Genomic DNA, 21,576 nt, shown 5'->3' on the forward strand with positions numbered 1-21,576 from the left:
GGTGTTCCTGTTTCCGGAGTTTCACGAGGATCTACACACGGCATTCAGTGTTCTGTATAGGCCCGCCCACCTTTGTGAAATTCACCTGTCAGCCCCTCTCCCTTCGAGAGAGCACCCGCCCGCCCTGGGGGTTCACTCCTTGCTTCCTCTCTCTCCTACTGGTCATCCTTGAATTAAGCACAGACTCATCAGCTCGGTTGCTTTATCATGAAAAAAAAAAAAAAAAAATGCGTGTGACCTTGCCATTCTTCCACAGTTCTACAAACAAGTGCTAGCTTCGCCGACCAAAAAAAATTAAGGAGGGGAAATCCGATTTTTAAGAAACCATCCATCTTTTCACAGCCGAAACCAATGTGTGTATGGTGCTGTATCCTGCTGTCTGTCGCACTTTTGAAATCGGACCTAGGCGAAAGATCACTTCTGACTAACTGTGATGTGCTCACAAGTCCCCCCGTCCTGTTTGTTTCGTTAGCGTTGAAATCAAGAGTATTTATTGGGGATATATACAACAGTGTTTTCCACTGTGTTTCATTTGCAAAAGCGGAGAACAACCTTCCCTGCTTTTGCAAATAATTAATATTCCATATTGGATTCTTGACGACTTCGATATGGTGAACCTATCAAACCTAGAAATTGTATTTCATCCTTTCATGACCGGCCTGAGTTCCCCGACACCCCCCTCCCCTTTTATTTTAAGATGAAACTTAGCACCATTTCAGTTCTGTAAACATTCAGCTTCTCCTGCAAATGTACGTTGAGGCCATCCAAGCTCCTAGCCGGTTCAGTAACCAGTTCCATGCTGTGTCATTCACGCTCACTACTTACACTGCCATGGTGACAATGTGGAGGAAACAGTGTCCGTGTGTGTCTGGGAAGCATTCTACACTTGTACCATTTTTTTAAAAAAAAATATATATATATATACTCTTGATTCTGTAACACTTCTGAGGTGTGTTTTTGTTTTGCAGAAAAATAACAGTGGAAAAGCAATCAGAAGACCCAGAGGTTTTCTCTCAAGGCTTAGGGTCGACCTTCTGACCTTTGCTGGCCAATAGACCTACATGGCCAAACTAATGTATTAGAGTCATACTTGTTCAGAAGCCAATTTTCTTTTCTGTATTTTCTGTATGAAACTGCCAATGTCACGACTAGAAAGGGAGAGCCGTAGAGGGGAAGGAAGGTGGCGTTCAGTTGCGTTCGCGTTCCGCAGCAGTGAGGAGGCAGACACCATCGGCCAAACCGGAGGGACCTGATGGTGTTGCTTTGGAGGTATCCATCCTTGTGTTCCGCATTCTTCCTATGTAATCATATTGCCAAAGACAAACTATTTCATCATTTATTGTAAATAACACTTTCCCCCAGCCCTGCCATAAAGTTTCTGTGATGTATTGTCTTCCAGTTGCAATAAAAATTACTGAGTTGCATCAATTGACGAGAAATGGCCTCGTGGTGTTTGTGCGCTGCATCTCCAGGTGCGAGTGCTGCTAAGTAGCGAGTGCATGTCTGCTTCTCACCTGCACTGGGCGGGGGGGCGCTGTGTGCTCTGAGCCCGGTGTTCGGGTCTCAGCTGCACTGGTTTTGCCCATCTTCACGCGTGCTTTCCTTTCGGTGGGAAATCACACACCTGTCTGCAAATACACGAGTGGGCAGCCCGCCACTGGGCTCCCCCATGGGTCCTGGGAATCCCAGCACTCGTCTGCAGAGTTACTGGGCAGCAGGCCTTCCATCGAGGGCCTGGGAGCTTGTGGGTAAGACAGATCCACCTCGGTGTGTGTTTTTTCCCCTTCATTCGTCCCCTGAGATTGAGAGACAGACAGACATCCGCTGCCCCTGTACATGCCCTGACCAGAATCAGACCCACAATCTCCTACTGCACAGTGTGACCCGCCAAAGAACCAAGCCACCGGGCCAGATCGAGCCTTCCATTTGGAAGCTGTCAAATGATAAACTAGACTTTAGGACTGGGGCCTGCCGGCCTATCCCAAGGCTGAGGATTTCTTGTGATGACTTTTCTAAGCCTTAGAGTCTCACCTTCCAGGACCTCCCCAGCACCACTGACATGCCCTCCCCGCCCACCATGCACACGCCAAGAGCCAGCAAGGAGCTGAAGGGGAAGGGGAGTGGCTGGGACAGGTGCTAGGTCACAGCGCACTGTCCCCAGCTAGAGCAGTCCGGAGATGTCTCACAGAGCGTCGCTGGTTCCTGGTGTGGTCATTCTGTGTGCCTGTGTGCTCGGCAGATCTGCAGGAACTCCAGGGGAGCCAGGCTCAGCCACGACCCATCTGCTCGGCCCCATTCACTGGTGTCCGGGATGCCCAGGTGGAGCTCTGTGGTCGGGATGTTACCGTGAGGTCAGTGGCCACCTGGGGACCCCGTGTCTGCCAGCAATCCTGCCAATTCCATTTCCATTTCCACTGTTGGAATCACCTTAAAAACGGTGGTGTCCTCCTAGATCAGGGGTGGGGAGCCTTTTTCTGCCAGGAGCCATTTGGATATTTAAAACATCACTCGAAGGCCATACAAAATTATCAGCCTGCTATATTTGGTCAGACATTTGATTAACTCACCCCTAATGCTTTGGCAGGCCAGACCCAATGATTCCGTGGGCCTTCTATGGCCTGCGGGCCGGACGTTCCCCACCCCTGTAAAATCTCAAAGTGGCTAGACAGGAGACACCAGTAAGAGGATCATCAGAAACATCTAAGGCAGTGGTCGGCAAACTCATTAGTCAACAGAGCCAAATATCAACAGTACAACGATTGAAATTTCTTTTGAGAGCCAAATTTTTTAAACGTAAACTTCTTCTAACACTACTTCTTCAAAATAGACTCGCCCAGGCCATGGTATTTTGTGGAAGAGCCACACTCAAGGGGCCAAAGAGCCGCATGTGACTCGCGAGCCACAGTTTGCCGACCACGGATCTAAGGGAACTGAGTCAGAATGGAACACCTCCAAAATTCTGATCTGACCTCTTGGGTACATTGACCATCCCAACGAAAGGAGCAAAAATCTGGCCCTGGCTTGTTACCTGCAGTGAAAGCCCTAAGGGAGGGAAATGCAGCTTACGTGGGGAAGGAGACAAGTGAGAGAGAGAGACCTGAAATAACACTGCTTGGCAAAACACTGCCACCAAAGTCAAGTCCATTGTGTTAGCTGTTGCAGGTGCTTTCCATGAATGGTTCCCATGCCGCCCTCATGAGGCAGTTCACTTGTTTAATTCAAGAAGCATTCATTTAGCAGCAGCCCCCTCCCAGGGACTGCTGGGTGATGGTGACACGTGGACCAGCCTTCAAGGGCCTGGAAAGCTAATGGGAGAGGAGCCTGGAGTTGCCCTGGAAGGCATGTGCTTAGGTGTCTAACTGGCAGCCCAGAACGAGCGGGGCCAGGCTTTCCGGAGCAGAGCTTCCTAAGGGCTGGGCAATGGCAATAAGTTCCAGGTTTTGCCAGCTGACTGATTGGAAAGGACAGCACTCGGTGTGTCTCTAGCTGTTGCTGTGCATGTTCAATCACTGTGTATTCACATGCCTCCCCTACTAGGTCCTCTGCCCTCATCCAAAGGCACCCCAGCCGCTGCCTCCTCCCTCACTTCACACTCCAATTCTTTCCCTGAAAAGAAGAAAACAAAGCAATGGCCAGTGTCTTCATTTTATTAAACACAATTGGGTATAAATACAAAGAAAGAAAGAAAAAAATCAAAGGCACTAATAAGCTCACGCTCATCAGCTGCCATGGTTTTCATTCCAGCACGTGGGATCCTGTTGGATGCATTAGGTGGGGAACTGTGTGTCTGAAGTCCTGTGTTTCCTTCCAGTCAAACTCAAGCTCTGGACTCTACCTTGAAGATGTAATTATTTGCTGGAGAGATGCCTCGTTTGCATATTTAAATCATCTTCGTGCTGTCTAAGGTTTAGGTCATCTAGATGTAGGCTATCCCTGTATTTTTTAATTTTTTCCTGGATGATTCTAAATGGGTTGCTTTCTGAAAGGAGCAGACAACACTGTCTTCAAAAGTTGCATGAATTCTCAGGGCGGTGAGCCCCGCCCCCACCAGGTACCTCAGGTGCGTGTAGATGCTGTGCTGGTGGGATGGATGGAGGTGAAGGTGCCACTACCCCTGACCAATTTCTCCTCTTGACTGCTCTGCCTGATGCAAGAACATTCTTCTAGAAAGTTCTGAACAAATGATCGCAGTTTTAGAGGGAGTCTGGCGTGACTAGAAGGCTTTTGTTTACGAGCTGAAAGCTCAGGTCTCACCCTGCTTCTCAGATGCCCTGGGAATTAGTGGTCCTACATATATACAAACGTTCGTGTTCTGACCACTTTCTTCCCATTGGGATACAAAACCAGGGGTACAGACAAGTTGTTGTGGTTTTATTTTTTAACTCAAATCTAAGTGAATAAATCCATTTATTAAATATTCATCTCTTCCCTTTGTTTTGTGTGCCTGAATGAGCCTTGTCAGAACAGTGCCTTTAAATAATGCTACTAGCAGGAGTACCTTGATTTGAGGTCATTCCTGGACATTTGGGGATAAAGTACCCAAATGACTCGGGAACTGTTTTATGTCGCTCCATAACAAAGTGCTTAAGGAGCATATGGCTAAACCCGCTGCACCGTACAGCCGTGTGTTGAGAGGGATCGAGGAATGCTACTTCTTTTTATTTGTTACTCATTTCAAAACTGGTTTCTAAACATCTATCATGCAGAAGAAGTACAGTGTGATGGGGGAATCTGAAAATAAGACAGTGGCTGATTCCCAATCCCTGTGGGATACAGTTTATTAAAGTGGGTCATTCTATTCACATTTTAAAACTGGAAGGGACAGTAGGGACCATTGAATCCCAAAGGTGAAGTGATCTTCCCAGCATGACCCAGTCTGGACGTAAAAAGAGGGGATTTTCCTTCTTTTGTATGGAATTAGAGTCATCACAGCTATAGACTTTTGTAGTTGGCAATCCCTCATCCACACACACTTAGCCTTATGTCCTATGCATTTTCTATAGCGACAGTGAAAGTGACTATCTTTTAAGATGACGCATAACATTCTATTGAGGAGTGGCCTGTCCTTTTCAGCAGTTACCTTTCCATTGTTTAAATTGTCTCCCGTTTCTCTCTGTTATAATACCACGCTGAACATCAGTCGTGTGGACATTTGCATATTTTCAACTCGTCTTCTGGTTCAATAGCCTATTTGACTATTGGAATGAAAGTATCATCAGTATTAGAGCTCTTTACACTCAGGCTTTCCAAAAGGTATCCGTGCCAACAGCGATGCATGGAATCACCCATTTCATGGCACCCTTACCAGTGTGGGAATTTATTTTTCTCTTTAATTTTTGCTAGCAGGCGAACACTAGTGCTCTGTTGCTGTTTGAATTTTTATTTGATGACTGGCAAAGGTGCATTTTCCCCATGCATTGACTGGCCATTTACTTTTCCCTTTCCTGAATCAGCTCTAACTGGCTCCCCAAGAGTTCAAAAGAGAAGGAATGAGGTTTGTCTCTCCTCTCTGTGAGGTTCCGGATGAGCCACTAAATGGTGCCAGGATGAGCCAACACATCGCCTGGCCTCAGGCGGTCCTTTCATCTTCAGACCCTCTAATTGTCCTTATCTGGAGACAAAATCCCAGTTCCTAAAGCTTTTACCTGCAGATCCACGGAAAGCCACAAAAGTGCACAACTAAAGGCTCTTGCATGTGGCAACCATTGATATGTTTGAAACCAGGAATAACTTCCTCCCTCAGTCTTTTCTAGAACACAGATGCCCAAGCTCGGTCGGCGGACATGTTCCTCTTCTGGGCGTGTTCCAGTTTGTGCTCAGCGCTGAGAGCTGGAAATAGGTACAGTCTGACAGTGGGCAACTATCACTTCCTCCTTTCTAGATCCTCTGTTTCTACTCATGTAACCAAGACTAAATTCATTTTTTTACAAGTCTTGTCACACCATTGATTCACATTGAACTTGCTATTAACCACAATGACTAAGGCACAGCTGTTGATGTACTTCCAGATATTCATTTTGGATCAAAGTGCAGGACATTATACACTGAGTGGCCAGGTTATTATGATCTCTGAATGCATAATAATCTGGCCACTCAGTATATATCCTATATAATAAAGGGCTAATATGCAAATTGTCCCCTCAACCAGGATTTTGACCAGCAGGCAGGCCAGCCAACCACCCATGTCCCCTCCCCCTGGCCAGGCTGGCCAGACCCCACCCATGCACGAATTCATGCACCAGGCCTCTAATATATATATGCATTCAGAGATCATAATAATCTGGCCACTCAGTGTATTTATCGCTATTAAAGTCACCTCCTTAGATGCGGCCCACTGTTCAAGGCCAGCTGAGATTAGCAGAGGGGAGAGGGTATGAGTGTCCTCATTCTGTCATCCGAAACACTTTCTTCCCTCCAGGTATCATGGGATCACACATTGATTAAGACAAAGCTGGCGCCAGGCAGCATGGTTCTGGAGACCCTCTGGTAGGCCCCGCATCCTTGGAGGGGAATCACTCAACTCGTTACACGTGCACCTGGCTCTATGAAGATGGAGCCTGCATGTCTCCATCCAATCAAAGCTGGTCAAAAACATCCTTGATCTCCGGGTATAAGTCCATAGCCTCCCTTTATAAAAAAGAAAACAGAGACATACTTGATGCTAATATGAATTATGCAAATTTGAAATAAGGCAATGGAAAAGAATAAAGTTTCACTCAATGTACAAAACTTAAAAATAATGTAAATCCTACTTTATTCCTATGGGGAAATTCATCTTCACTTATGCATATAATAAATGATAGGAGGTCTTAAGAAACATATCCCTCACATAAAAAAGCAACCACAATTTATTCAACTATTCCATTCATTCATTCATTCATTCACTTACTATATCTTTTGTTTTTTTTTTATTGAATTATTGGGGCGACTTTGGTTAATAAAATTGTACAGGTTTCAGGTATATGCACTCACTATATCTTCATGTGCCCACGCTGGCTTCCTTGCCAGGAGCTTACAAACCATCCTTGTAATAATCCAGGCAGGAACTTCGCCCAGGGTGGCATTGAGGCTGGATCTAGTTTGCAGACAGTGTTCTGTTTGCAACCAGGAAGAGTCAGCATAATGCTTAGTGGTATTTCTTCGCTCTGTGCGCGTGCCTAACTCCAGATCCAGGAGTTAGTCTCTAAATATGGTCAAATGCATTTAAAATAATGGGATTCCTGAAAACAAAACAAAAAAACCAACACCTCAGAAGTTGAGTTTGGTTACGTACTTTGAAATATTTGACACCTTACCCAACAGGGCATATACTATATTTTCCAGAATTTCGGTAGTGTGAAAGGCTATCCCAAAACATGAAAGGATTGAGGAGAAATGAAAGAAGAAATGGATTTCACAAGTTTACAAACAGATTCTCTCCTTCATACTCCTGGTCAACCTGCACTTGTTTTTGAGCATCAGCCACATGCCAAACCTGGTAAGTGCTGGGGACGCAGATGAGAAATCTGGATCACTTCTGACATCCAGCTGTGGTGATTAATGGGTAATTGGTATAAATGGCAGCAGTGGGTAGTCCTTCCTAGGACATAAAAACACTGGTTGCAAAGATCTGCCTCTCCCTCCTCTCCTCTTCTCACTTCTGTCTGCTGGTGAGAAGACAGATAGGAACCTGTGTGCCGCCTGCAGACACAGCCTTCCCTCCCAGGGGTGAATGATTTCTTACTGAACAAATCCTTGTTTCTTTCTCTTCTGCACAATGTTTGAGGTTCTCAACGTATAAACAAGCCTTTATTTCCCCCCCTACCCCGCCCTGTTGTCCCCTCCCTGCTTTCTCCCCACCCAGGCTAAACCCAAATCACTTCTTTCTGGATTTCCTATTTTGTTCACAACACTACATTCCTCCCAGGCTCTCAGAGGTCAGCCCATGTTTTGGTAAATGATGTTTTGGGGACATAGCCATACATTCCTTTATAATGTTGTCTAGGCCTACTTTTGAACCATAGCAGCAAGCTGAGCATTTGCGACAGAGACCCTATGACTCACAAAGTTTAGACTATATATTTACTATCCGGCCTTTCACAGAAAAAGTTTGCTGACCCCTGCGTTACCCTAAAGTTGAGGTGTCTGGCCCACGAAATCATTTGTTCTGGCCCTGCCAAGGCATTAGGGGTGAGTTAATGAAATATTTGATCAAATATAGCAGGCTAATTTTTAAGTTGATAATTTTATATGGTCCTCGAGGGATGTTATAAATATCCAAATGGCCCTTTGTAGAAAACAAGAAGTCCCCACCCCTGCCCTAAAGTCATCCACAGTTTTTTTTTCCTTCCTTCCTTCCTTCCTTCCTTCCTTCCTTCCTTCCTTCCTTCCTTCCTTCCTTCCTGCCTTGATCCTCACCCAAGGATATTTCCCACTGATTATTAAAGAGAGTGGAAGGGAGTGGGAGAGACAAAAAAATATCCATGTGTGAGAGGCACATCAATGGGTTGTTTTCCCCATGAGCCCCCACCAGGGCCAGGGATGGAGTCTGCAACCGGGGTACGTGCCCTTGACTGGAATTGAATCTGGGACTCTTAACCTTGACTGGAATCGAACCTGGGACTTTTTAGTCCGTGAGTCCAGGCTCTATCCATTGAGCAAAACTGGCTAGGGCCACAATTTCTTTGATCCCTCATCCCCTCTTAGGTGTCTGAGTTTCATTCCCTGCTGGAGTAGCAACCTCTGCTCAGACCATTATCCCTGCCCCTCAGGTTCAGGCAGTTAGAGAACTTGTCCAATTGCTTCCCCTTTCTCTGCTTGAGTCACAGTCAAGTTCAACCAAGGAGAGGAGACACTCAGGGAACTGCCTACACAGGGGGTAGAGGAGCTGAGAAGCCAAGCACAGGGACAGGAGGCCGCCCAGAGAGGAGCGAGGGCAGAAAGCCCCACCAGCCCTGGGGCGACAGGCGCCAAGGGGGAGGCAGGGTTGTTAGAAAGGCCTGGACACGGGCCTCCCCAGCGGGGACTGGAGCCGCAGACAGACACCGCCTGGGGCAGGCAAGGTGGGGAGAAACGCCCTTTCCTCCTCCCACCTCCCAATCCGCCTCGCCTGGCTTCCCACTGGACAAACCCAGGGGACGCCGGCCGCCTGAGAGCAGGACACGCCGTCTCCCGGGCCATCCCCACTGCAATGCCCGGCTGGGCCGAGAGCAGCAGGCCCTGGGCCAGCACCCTGTCCTGCCCTTCTCTTGTCTGTCCTCTCCCTCCGCTGCAGGTGACCATTTCAATCATCCACCTGACACTTCTCCCTGCCTAGAACCCTCCCACGCTCTGCTCCGTGAGCTCTGGCTAAGGTCCCGGATCCTCACCATGACACATGAGCCCTTCACCTGTCCCTCCCCCCGACCAGCCCCTGCCTGATCTCCCGCCCCCTCCCGTGCCCCCCCCTCCCAGCTCCAGCTGCGTGGTGAGCAGCAGTGTCTGGGATGTCCCCTGCGGCCCCTGTCCCTCTGCACAGACCATCCTCCCACCTTTCTGGAATGTCCTCTCATCCCGCAAAGCTCAGTCCCGGTGTCTCCCCTCTGTGCTCAGCTTCCGTACTCTCTGCCACCAAGGTAACGTGTTAAAATTTCTGTATCCCATCACTTTCCATGTTTTCTTGTAGCTATTGATTTCCCCGGCTGTCTGTGTCATGTTCTCCTAAAGGGCAGGCCTTTGTTCTGTACGCTTCCCTCTCCCTGGGGCCATGGTCACTTGGGTAGCGTTTCTTGGGTGGATGGATGGGTGGATGGATGGATGGATGGATGGATGGATGGATGGGTGGATGGATGGATGGGTGGATGGATGGATGGATGGATGGATGGATGGATGGATGGACGGACTGCTGGAGGCACACAGTTGTTGCCTGGATCCCAGTCCGGATGCCTGCAGGAGGGCCTGTACACTCCCGTCCAGCCATGGCAGAAGCAGGATGAAGGTGGAGCTGCAGATGCACTCAGGAGCCCTTGGGAACAGTGCCACCTCCCACCTAGGCCAGCCTGGGCTAGGCCTCACACACTCCTGTGTGGGTGGCAGGGTGAGTAGGGGGTGTTCAGCTTGGCTTGTCCAGGCCACATCCATGGCCCGGCTCTCCGTCTTCAGATGACGCTGCAGCTGTGGCCAGCCGGGCGAGGGACCACCCTCCCCCAACAGAGCCCCAGACACCAAAATGTCACAGCTCCAAGGTCTCCTAGAGCCGCGGTTTGCCGCTCTGTTGACTAATGAGTTTGCTGACCACTGTCCTAGAGCATCTGGCCAAACAGAACGCGTGGGGAGGAGACCCCCCCTACCCACGACCCCATGGCCTCTCCCACCTGCAGCCCAGCCTCCTCGCCTGTGGCCTGGGGAACAGGCATAGAGAGGAGGAGGTGGGGCACAGCCCTCACCGCCCCGCCCCTTGGCCAGGCCTTGGCTTCCTGCTTCCTTGGCGTTGACGGGCCCCACTAGAGCCCATTTCCACGTGAAAAATCACATCACGGCATCTCCGCACCGTCGCGCTCGTCGCTCTCGGCAAGGCTAAGTCAGATCCTCACATCATCACTGGGGACAATCGATGCTCTTGTCCGGCTTCTAATGACAATCAATTCTCTCTCTGGCTCTTTGCTAAGTAAGTGTCATTGAGAACAATTGCATTTTGTGAACCTGGTCGGCCAGCCTTGCATTTGCTGCTTCCTCCAGCTGATGAGAGTCAGAGCATCTTGTTCCTGCTCTGTTCCCAGTCAGTCACACAGTGTGCTCAGCTGTACAATTAATGTTCTTTCCGGTCTGTTTTTTCAGTCAACCTAGCAGCTCCATTCATCAGAAAAGAAAGTCCACCCACGGGTGTGGGCTCTAAGGGGCGGGCTGGGGAAGGCCTGGGTGAAGTCTGACCCTGAGTAAATGAGGCAGAGGGGCTGGTGTCACACAGACTAGATTTCCAGTCCCAGCTCTGCTGCTTACCAGCTGTGTGACCTTGGGCAGAATCACTCACCCTCTCTGAGGCTCTGTTTCAGCATTTATCAACTGGGATAATAATAGTACTGACCATGTAGGATTGGTAAGAGGAATAAATGAGACGATGCATGAAAAAGGGGGTTAATATAACATGTGTCACATCTAAGAAGCTCAATAAATTATCATTATTGCTATTGTTATTCTTTTATCCTTCAGAGTCCCAGAACTGCATAGTCCAGACTGTCTACCTGTGCTGACCCTGACCAATCCAGGAGCCACTCGCCATATGTGGCCGCTGTAGAGCGGTTGAAATGTAAAATTCAAATGAAGATGTGCTCTACGTAACCTGGATTTCAAAGATTTAATTTGAAAAAAAAGTGTAAAGTATCTCATTAATACCTTTTTAACAAATACTTTAAAATATTGATTACATCTATAATAATAAAAGCGTAATATGCTAATTAGACCAGACAGCCAAAAAACCTTCCGGATGTCCTTCCAGATGACCTTCTGGATGAAGCGGGGGCTGCGAGGGCCGAGCCCCTTGCACAAATTTTGTGCATTGGGCCTTTAGTGTTATAATAATACTAGAGGCCCGATGCATGAAGATTCGTGCAAGAATAGGCCTTCCTTCCCCTGGCTGCCAGCATCGCCTTCGCTCCGGCCTGGAGCCACCTTTCCGCCTTCCCATGCTGCCCAGAGGCCCGGAGCGGCTGGGGTGGTGCGGAACACCTGTGTCATCGCCATGGCAATGATGCAAACGTCCCGCCCCACCCCCAGCCGCTTGGTGCCTGCATATGCAAATTAACCCACCATCTTTGTTGGGTTAATTTGCATACTCACTCTTGATTGGCTGGTGGGCGTCACAAAGGTACAGTCAATTTGTATCTTACTCTTTTATTAGTGTAGATTTAGACATATTGGGTTAAACAAAATATATTATTAAAATTAATAGCACCGGCTTTTTACTTTTTTTTTAAGTGCCCCTACTCTTAGAAAATTCTCAATGACATATGTGGCTCAATTTCTCTTTCTCTTGCACAGCACTTTTTTATATGAGTCTCTTCCATAGAAGTCCCATCAACTAGACAAGAGTCAACAGTAACAACAGAAAGCAAGCAACAAACAAACCCTCAGGAATTCCAATTTTTAATGTGTATCTCTTTAAAAAAAAAAACACAAACAAGCAAAATACATGCATCATTAATGCTTCTCATATTGCCTTTCCTCTCCTAATTTTCTCTCCTCCGTGTGCTATTCTCAAGCTCTTAATTTGTCACTTCCACACCCCCAGCCAAGTACAGACGAACGGTCTCCTCACCCTCCCACAGGACCTTTTCTCTGCCCACCTCTTCCCCAGCTCCACTATCGCCCTCTCTGTATTCTTCTCCTCTCCCTCCTCTCAGGCCTTGTCTTCTCCTATTTCTTCTCTGAGTTAGCATCTCTGAGGAACTTGTCTCTGGATTTGGCTGCTGCTCCCAAAGAGACTTCAGTGGGCAGAGCAGACAGACTCGCATTAACCCAGGTCACAAAAGACTGATGGATAAACCAGATTGTTAACAGGCTCGTTCATAAGCCAGACGGTCCTTTTCAGGGACTGTACGCTCCCTCTGCAGTCGGGGAATCCTGGCCCTGAGTCCATATTGTAGGACATGTGGGGTGTGTATTGAACAACACGAGGGGACAGCATTTACACAAAGTCTGTTATGAGGTGACATGTGCGACTTGCAGGTTGCCAGGAGGAGGGTCCCTGAGACAGTGGATGAGTCAGTTTGGTGAGCTCGCTATTAGGACCAAGAAGGTCTCGAAGGAGAGTTCATCAAGGCCATGGAAAAGCGGAGTGGAACTACGTGGAGGCCAGAGTGCCCGGGTCCCCGGGTTCGCTGACTCTGCTCTCGGCCAGAGCTGGATAAACATGACAAATTCTTTTTCTCCTTCTCCAGGCTCAAGGGGGCATCTTGCTGTTCTGATGATAAGGGTTCCCTCTGTCCTGGACACAAGACATTTGATGGGTTTCAGCTCAGTGATATGTCAGTGTTTCCTACTCAGAGTACAGTCAGATTTCAGGGTTCACCCATGTCCTTGGTCACAGTTATGGGTTGAATGGTGTTCCCCCAAAATTCATCCACAGAAGTCCTAACCCCCAGTGGTTCAGAATGTGACCTGATTTGGATCTGCTGCAAGTCCAGCCCCCCAAACCCCCCCGCCCCCACCAACACACACACACCATGCAATTCCGGGCCATTGAAATGGGTAGAAAACTAGAGTTTCTTTCTTAGAATTTCTTTGAGGATTGAATGAGATAGTTCTGTGAAGAGTTTGCACAGTGGCTGGCACAGAGCAGCCCTTCCATGAATGTGAGCTGTTATTACTCTTCTGTTTCTTCTGAACATCGCTCGGTCCTGTGCCCTGTGAGTCTCCAAACACCTAGGTCATGCAGGAGTGGTGGCATAAAGCTTCAGAATGGACTCCGGATTTGAAGTGAAAGAAAAGGGCTTGGATTCAGCTTTGCCACCAACTAAGGACACTGAGCTTTAGTTTTCTTATCTGTGAAATGGGAATGTAAATACCAGTCCTGCACGGCTGTCATAAAGAAGAAATTAATCTGTAGACGGTACCTGGCAATGAACCTGTTTGCAGAGGGTGCTCAGCAAATATTTGTTGAAGCAATTCAAGAGCGACAGTGTTTGGAACAACCTGCTGGGGCCGTGGCACCTCTCCCTGCCGTGGACACGACCCCAGCATGACTCATCATGGTGAAACCTCAAACTTGAGTCTGGCCCATTGGCACAGCCCTCTGCAGGGGTCACCCCAGGGCCACCTAGGTCTGAGCAAACAGGAAGAGTCAACAGGCGGAAAGGCGACTGGCCTTAGGCCACTCTGAATGAGGCTCCACGCCTTATTTCATGCCCAGCCAGGAAGCAGTACTATTCCATGAGCCCAAATTTTTCACTGGGCAAGGCCAGCAAGAACCCTGGGGCACTATTGTTCATTGTGAGGGGCTGGGCAGAACTATTGGGTGGACCAGAATGAGGGATTGTATTGCACATGAAGGTGTGTTCTCCAGGGATTTCTCCCACCCTAAAGAATAGAGGAAGAGTTTCCACTGGAAGAGAGAGAGAGCAGACACAGACTGGCTGGCTGCCTGAGAAATAAACTTCAACCTTACCATTAGCTGGACAGGCCTCAGACTCCCCATGCGAAGCTGTATTCTTGAAAGGGGCTGCAAAATTTAAACTAGACCAATCATGTTGGATGGCTGCTTTAATTTTACTACGGGTTTGTTATTTATAAGCTTATTTTATCCTGTAAAACAGCCCATGAAACTGCCTGGGACATAGTATCCCCTATTTGATAGGTGCAAGAAACTGAGGTCCAGAAAGGCAAATAATTGACTTCAGTCATTTGCTAGAGGCTGAAACAGAGGAGTCCTACACTGAGTGGCCAGATTATTATGATCTCTGAACATATAATAATCTGGCCACTCAGTGTGTGTGTGTGTGTGTGTGTGTGTGTGTGTATATATACACACATACTAGAGGCCCGTTGCACAAAGAGATTCGTGCAATAGGCCTTCCTTCCCTTGGCTTCCAGCACCGGTTTTCCTCCGGCACCCAGGACCCAGGCCTTCACTCTGGCCAGAGTCTGCCATCTTCGTCTTCGCTGCAGACTCCGGAGTCTGCGGTCTTTCTTGGCTGCGGCACTCCGCTCCTGTAGATCCCTTCAACCCCCCGCCCTCCCTCTCAGGCCTGCCCTGCATGGCCACTCTGCGCCTGAAGCAGCTGGGTGGCCGCCATCTTTGGCCTTCTAATTTGCATACTCACTCTGATTGGCTGTGGGCATAGTGGAGGTATGGTCAATTTACATGTTTGTCTATTATTAGGTAAGAAGTTATATATATCAGGCTCAGTGCATGAATTCATGCATGGGTGGGGTCTGGCCAGCCTGGCGAGGGTGAGGTGACACGGGCGGTTGGCTGACCTGCCTGCTGGTTGAACTCCTGGTCGAGGGGACAATTTGCATATTAGCCTTTTATTATATAAGATATACACTGAGTGGCCAGATTATTATGCATTCAGAGATCATAATAATCTGGCCACTCAGTGTATATTGTGGGCCCCAGTCCTGTGACTTCTCCACTCCAGAAAATGGACAATTTAAGCGGCAGAAGGAGAGCTTCTAATTTTTAGAGGCATTTTAAAAGCAAGGAGAAAAGTCCTTTATATTCCCTCACACAGGTACCATTTCCAGTGTTCTTCATTCCTTTTGTATAAATACATCTTTCCATCTAGTATCACTTTTCTTCTGCCCAAAGGTTTTTCTTTGACATTTCTTATAGTTCAGGCCTTCTGCAGATGAATTCCTTCAGATTTATTATGTCAGCTATGGCTTATTAAAATATCTTTCAGCTGGGTATAGACTTCTAGGTTGATGGGTTTTTTTCACTATTTTAAAGACGCATCTCCACCGTCTCCTGACTTACATGATTTCTAATGAGAAATGTGTTGTCATCCTTTTGCTCATCTGTGCATAATGTGTATGTTTTTCTCTGGCTGTTTTTAAGGTTTTCTCTTTATCACTGGTTTTATATAATTCAATTTTCATTTTTTTGGTGTAGTTTTTTCATGTTTCTTGTGCTTGGGATCCATAGAGCTTCTTGGATCAGCAAGTTGATACTTTTCCTCAAATTTGGAAATATTTCTTCAAATATTTTTTCTGTTCTTCCCCACCCTCCTTCAGGGACTCCAGTGACACCTAAATTAGGCTGCTTGGTGTTGTTCCACAACTCTGCTCACTTATTTCCCGAGTCATATTTCTGTTTCATTTTGGATGGTTTTGACTATTATGTCTTCAAGTTGATTAATATTTTACTCTACAAGTTTAATCTGCTGTTAATCTCATCCAGTGTATTTTTTATGGCAGACATTGTATTTTTCATCTCTAGTAGTTCACTTTGGCTCTGCTTGTATATCTTCTGTGTCTCTTCTTAGCGTGTTCATGCTTTCCTCTACCGTCTTGAAAATATGGAATACAGTTTCAATGACTGTTTTATCGTCCTTGTTTACTGAGTATGTCATTTGTTTCATGCCTTAGTCTGTTTCTATTGACTGGTTTTTCACCTTCTTTTGGTTTGTCTTTTCCTGCATCTTTGTATATCTAGTAGTTTTTCTTATTGGATGCTATGTTGTTGGGTGCTGAATATTTTTGAATTCATTTAAATATACTTGAATTGGGTTCTGGGATGTAGTTAAACTGTTTTAACCTTTTAAAAATTATTTTTATTGATTTCAGATAGGAAGGGAGGAGAGAGAGATAGAAACATCAATGATAAGAGAGATTCATTGATTGGCTGCCTCCTGCACGCCCCCTACTGGGGATTGAGCCTGCAACCTGGGCATGTGCTCTGACTGGGAATTGAATCATGACCTCCTGGTTCACAGGTTGATGCTCAACCCCTAAGCCACACCAGCTGGGCCTGTTTTAATCCTTTTGAGACTTGCTTTTAAGCTTTGTTGTTTTGTACCAGAGCGGACTTCAGTCTAGGGCTAATTTTTACCCACTCCTGAAACAATAGCCTTCTGAAGACTCTGTCTTTGTGTTATGGCATTTATTTATTTATGTATTTATTTATTTTCATTCTAGCTGGTGGGAACATGCTCCAAGCCCTGGGTGAGCCCCACGGATTGCTCAGTCCACTCTTTTTTTCGTTCTTTTTCCAGCCTTAGGTAGTTTGCTGGCATGCATGCACTGATCAATAGTCAATCAGGAAGAATCCCCTGTAGATCATTAGCACTATCCCTCTTTGTAGCTCTCTCCTCTCCATGCAGCTCTCTTAGCTTGCTTATTTTGCACTGAGAATTCTGGCTGCCTTCTTGATTCTCAACTCTGTCTTCTCAACTCAGACCATGAGACTCCGACAATAGACTCTGGGTTTCCCCGCGCCTCCCCCCGCCCCCCCGTGCGGTGGCCTGGAAATTCTTTCCCCTTATTTGCTTCTCTTTTCTCAGGGACCACCTTCTGCACTGACTATTGTTTAACATTTGGAAAAGCGTTGTTTCATATGTCTTATCTAGTTTTATAGTTGTTTAAGGCAGGAGCATAAATTCAACCCCTGTTAGTCTATCATAACTGAAAGCATATGTCAATTAAAATGTGCTTATTGTGGTAACATATACATAATAGTTCCCATTTTTGTCATTTTTTAAGTGTACAGTTCAGTGGCATTAAGTAAATTCCCTCTAACTTAGTTTTAAGTGGAAAAAATGCTTTATTTTTCTCCTAATAATTATTAAACCCTAAGTGCTAGGTGTTGAAGTAAATATTATGGTCATAGCATTATGGACAAGACATGTGAAGTTTAGAATGGAAGTTGCCCAGGGTCTCGGTGTAATTGGTGCGATGGTCAGGATTTGGGATCCTGTCTCAGAGCCAGGCGATGAGCTTCATGGGGACAGGATCCCAAATCACATGGCTTTCTGTAAGGACTCCTGTTGGAAGGCTATTTCTTGGCCTGGAGCCAGACATTTAGAAATCAGCTCCAATCCACGAGTGCAGGAGCCTATTCACCCACATACCAGAGGACCACGGGGCTCGGGCCAGACCCATAGATGAGTGACAGAGTCTCTGTCACCTCTGAGCCAGGACAGACCGAGAGGGCCTCCATCCTTGAGAGAGTACACGGCAAGGGTGTACTAGGAGTCTGTATGTGTGCGGTGTTGGTGGGACCCCGAGACCACAATGCATAGTCAGCCACTTGGAGTCCAATGTCAGCTTCATTTACATCAGTGGCTTATCTTACATTACAATTACAAATCTCCTGAAATCCCCGGTTAACTTCTTACCAGCTCCAAATGGGCGCGTTAGCAGCCATTGATCCAGCACATCAGGGATTCTTGTCTGCAAGGAGGTCATTCCTTTATGTACGTGAATGAAAACAAGGCTCTTGTGTCAGGAATACTCTGGTGGCCTCTTTGCAAAGGCTGTGGGTCATTTACGCCCGGCCTTCCTCAAGGAAACCCTAGAAGCGCATTCCTTTGTATGGTTTCAATTTGTGTCAAATGCACTTTAAGAAGCACAAGCCAGTTTTTATTAGTTATTTCTCACTAGCAACATATAAATGCTTGGAGCATTTTGTAGATGAGTTTTTTACCGATGGGAGTGTCAAGGCCACGGGACATTCACTCTCTCACAGCCTCTTCCATCACAGCCTCCACTTTGGAGGCCACGCACCTCCCCCCAGAAGTTTTCCCATGAGTCTCTGCTCGCTCCTGAGGGGGCTGCCCCTCCCACTGTGAGGAGCCCCCTCCGCCCTTGAGGGCCATTTTGCTTACTTGTCTTTGTTTCCCTCCTGTCTGGGACATGGGACCAAGCTCAGAAATAAAAACGTGCAGCCTTTATCGCCACTGCTTCATCTTCCGACAGTTCGTTTTGTGGCATCCAAACCATGGTCAGTATTTTTCTACAATGGTGTGCAGGGAAGTAAGTAAGCCAAATTTCACCTCTTCTTACCCTGTACAAATTTGGCATAAAATCCAACCTCAATAGATCCAGTGGAGTAAGGGCTACTCATTTGGTAAAATAATGATTTTTTTCCAAACAGGTCTAGGAGCGGGCAGTTCTGGGAACTGAACTTCCCTGAGGAAATGAGGATCCATTTCCCTCAGCACATCGCTTGCAGCTGGGGGTGCAGGGTGAGCTGCTGACACCTGTGGAGCTGATGGGGTGGGAGCTTCACTCTGAGGGCATCTCTCCTCCGATGGTTAGGGGTGAAGCGACAGCAAATATGGCAGCCACACCTGCAGTCAGGGAAGGGAAGCAACCTGGAGACATGTGTGTAACCAAAGAGCCCAGACTGGCGTTCCCAGCACACTGGACCCCAAGACCAAGGCCAGCTTCACAGGTAAGAGGCCCGTGTGGTCACCCAGGGTCCCCATTCAGAAGGGTGCCAGCCAACCTTGGCTTAATGCTCCACTGCCGCCACCCTACAATTCTTAATCGTTTTTGAACAAGGGACCCATGAAATTATATCGTCAGTCCTGCCTGGAGCAGATCATTGCTGAACCCCTCTTTCTCTGTAGGACAAAATTCTTTTCAGTAATAAGCATGACAGGAAATGAACAATGGCCAGGAGAGAAATGCAGACCTTGAATTAAATTTTTTAAATATATTTTTATTGATTTCAGAGAAAAAGGGAGAGAGAGATAGAAATATCAATGATGAGAGAGAATCATGGATCGGCTGCCTCCTGCACACCCCACACTGGGGATCGAGCCCGCAACCAGGCATGTGCCCTGACCGGGAATTGAACCATGACCTCCTGGTTCATAGGTCGATGCTCAACCACTGAGCCATGCCAGCCAGGCAAGCCATCATGAACTTAATCATGAAATGAATCTGAGGGGCTGCCCCACTTGTGTTCCAGACTGGGGTCACCTGCATGACGGAGAGTTCTCTAAACTAACTCCCATGCAGAATACAATTTCTATTAAAGGGTGAGTTTAAAAAATGCACCAATGTTAAGGTCACATATAGCTTATGAAACTCAACATGAACTGCAATTGTTTAGAAATTAGACCACAAAAGGACAGTCTTTCAGGAGTGTTTATCACCCGTAGTGCTTAGTACCGTTGACACATGGTGCTGACCAAAAGCAGCCCAACCTGAGTGCATTTGGTGATGGTTAACTTCTCTGCAGAGTACCTCCGGACTGCCACACCTGAGCAGGCGTGCCGCTGCTGGGAGCGGCCCTTCTTATTTTGCCATCAACAGGGACAAACTTTAAAAAAAACACAATTGTAATAATAGTATTATCAAGGGTTCAGGGCTGCCAAATGGGAACACAATTTTGAGGCAGGAAAAGATGGCAAAATGTCCTTTGACCTAGAAATTGTGCTTCAAGGATTTTAGTCTAAATAGATCACGGGTGTATTTAAAGATTTAGCAGTAAAAAATATTCATCACAGTCCTGGGTATAATCATGACACTGGAAATAAATTGGTTGAATAAATCACAGCACATCTATGCATTTGAGTATGTGGCAGCCTCTTTAAAATTGTTGCCTAAAAAGATTTAATGTTACGGGAAATTTTCCATAACATATTCTTAAGTGAAACAATCAGTTTATAAAACACAATGTATTATACTTCCCTCTTTTTTTATGTAGCAATATGCATATTATTAGTGCATGCATCCCACTTCCCAGCTGGAGCACAAAATAAAGTTTATATTTTCTTTTATATCCAAATTATCATGCTTCCTGACTCCCCACCCCAAAGATCACAGGAAACCCATTCCTGTCCAAGGTCATTCTGGGAAGGGCTGGGGAATGCTTGCTGGTTTCACAGATTCCACCTGCAGCAGCTCAGAGGCCTGCAGGGTCCCTCTGGCAGCTGTTTTGGGGAGTAGCTCTCTTTCCCAGGCTTCTGGCTCCTACCAGGGCCCCTTCCTTAGCTGCCGCAGCTGCCCACGTCCAAGTTCAGGAGTTTAGCATACCTTTGCTAAAGGCTTGGGGGAATAACCCAGAGTCAAAAGCATCTAATGCCTTGGCAGCTAGTACTCTGCATCCCTTTGGGACTCACAGGCCCAAAGCCACCCTCAGGGAGCCTGGGAGGCTGAGAGCCTGGGAGGCCCCCCCAGGGCAGGCACCAGCCCAGCTCTCCTCCATCCCTAATGAGCTAAGGCGGCCCTCCCTGGTGCCAGGGCTGGCTCTCCTGGCCGCCCCGGATCTCCAGGGGAAACACCCCACCCACAGACACACAGCCCGCGCGCTTACAGGCACACAGGGTTTTTCTAACCTCTGTGATTTAGAAAAAGCAAAAACAACTGTCAGCGCCGTTCCCGAAGTCAGTTATATAACTGTAAAGGACACAGCACCGGGAGCACCCACAAGCCAACCCGAATTTTCATTTAGATCATCGTTCCTCCAACTCATTAAGGGCAGAGTCGGGCTGCAGAAGCACCTCGTTTCCCTTAGTAACCAGGACACACCGCACAGCCACCGTCATATTTATGGCGACGCTGCCATTTTCAATATCCTAGGGAAGCCGTTCACATGTGTGTAACCAAAGAGCCCAGACTGGCACTTTTTCTAAAGAACTTGAGAAATTTGCTCCAGAGGAGAAATAAGGTCTCCGCCACCAGAAACAAAACAATTGTCAACACATTTCACATGTTCTTACTCACGTTACAGACGCCCATGCGGAAGGGAGCAAGCCCAGCAGTCACCCAGCCACCAGGTGTGTGTGCGTGTGTGTGCGTGTGTGCGGTGTGCATGTGCACGCATGTGTTCTGTGTATCTGTTAAAGACCAGTAGCCCATGTACAAGATCACAGATGGTGGCTCCTAGTAAGTCAAAGCGACGAGATTGTGGACAATATTAATTTCTTTTTGTTTTGGGGGTTTCTTTTCGTTTGAGTTTTAAGATGAGCCAAAAGCCACACGCAAAGCTACGCTTTTTAGGTCTCTGTTGGTTTTAAGCCGTAATACTTTATTTTCTCTTCCTTTGGTTCTTTTCCCTAAAACACAAAGCCCCACGTGTCTGACGAGTGACCATTTTCAGCTGCTCAGATTTTACTAGGTGTTTGGCACGTTTTAGAGACAACTGTCTGTGCGCTGGCAGATGCACAA

Source organism: Plecotus auritus (genome assembly GCF_963455305.1).
Source record: "Plecotus auritus genome assembly, chromosome: 1".
NCBI lineage: Eukaryota > Metazoa > Chordata > Mammalia > Chiroptera > Vespertilionidae > Plecotus > Plecotus auritus.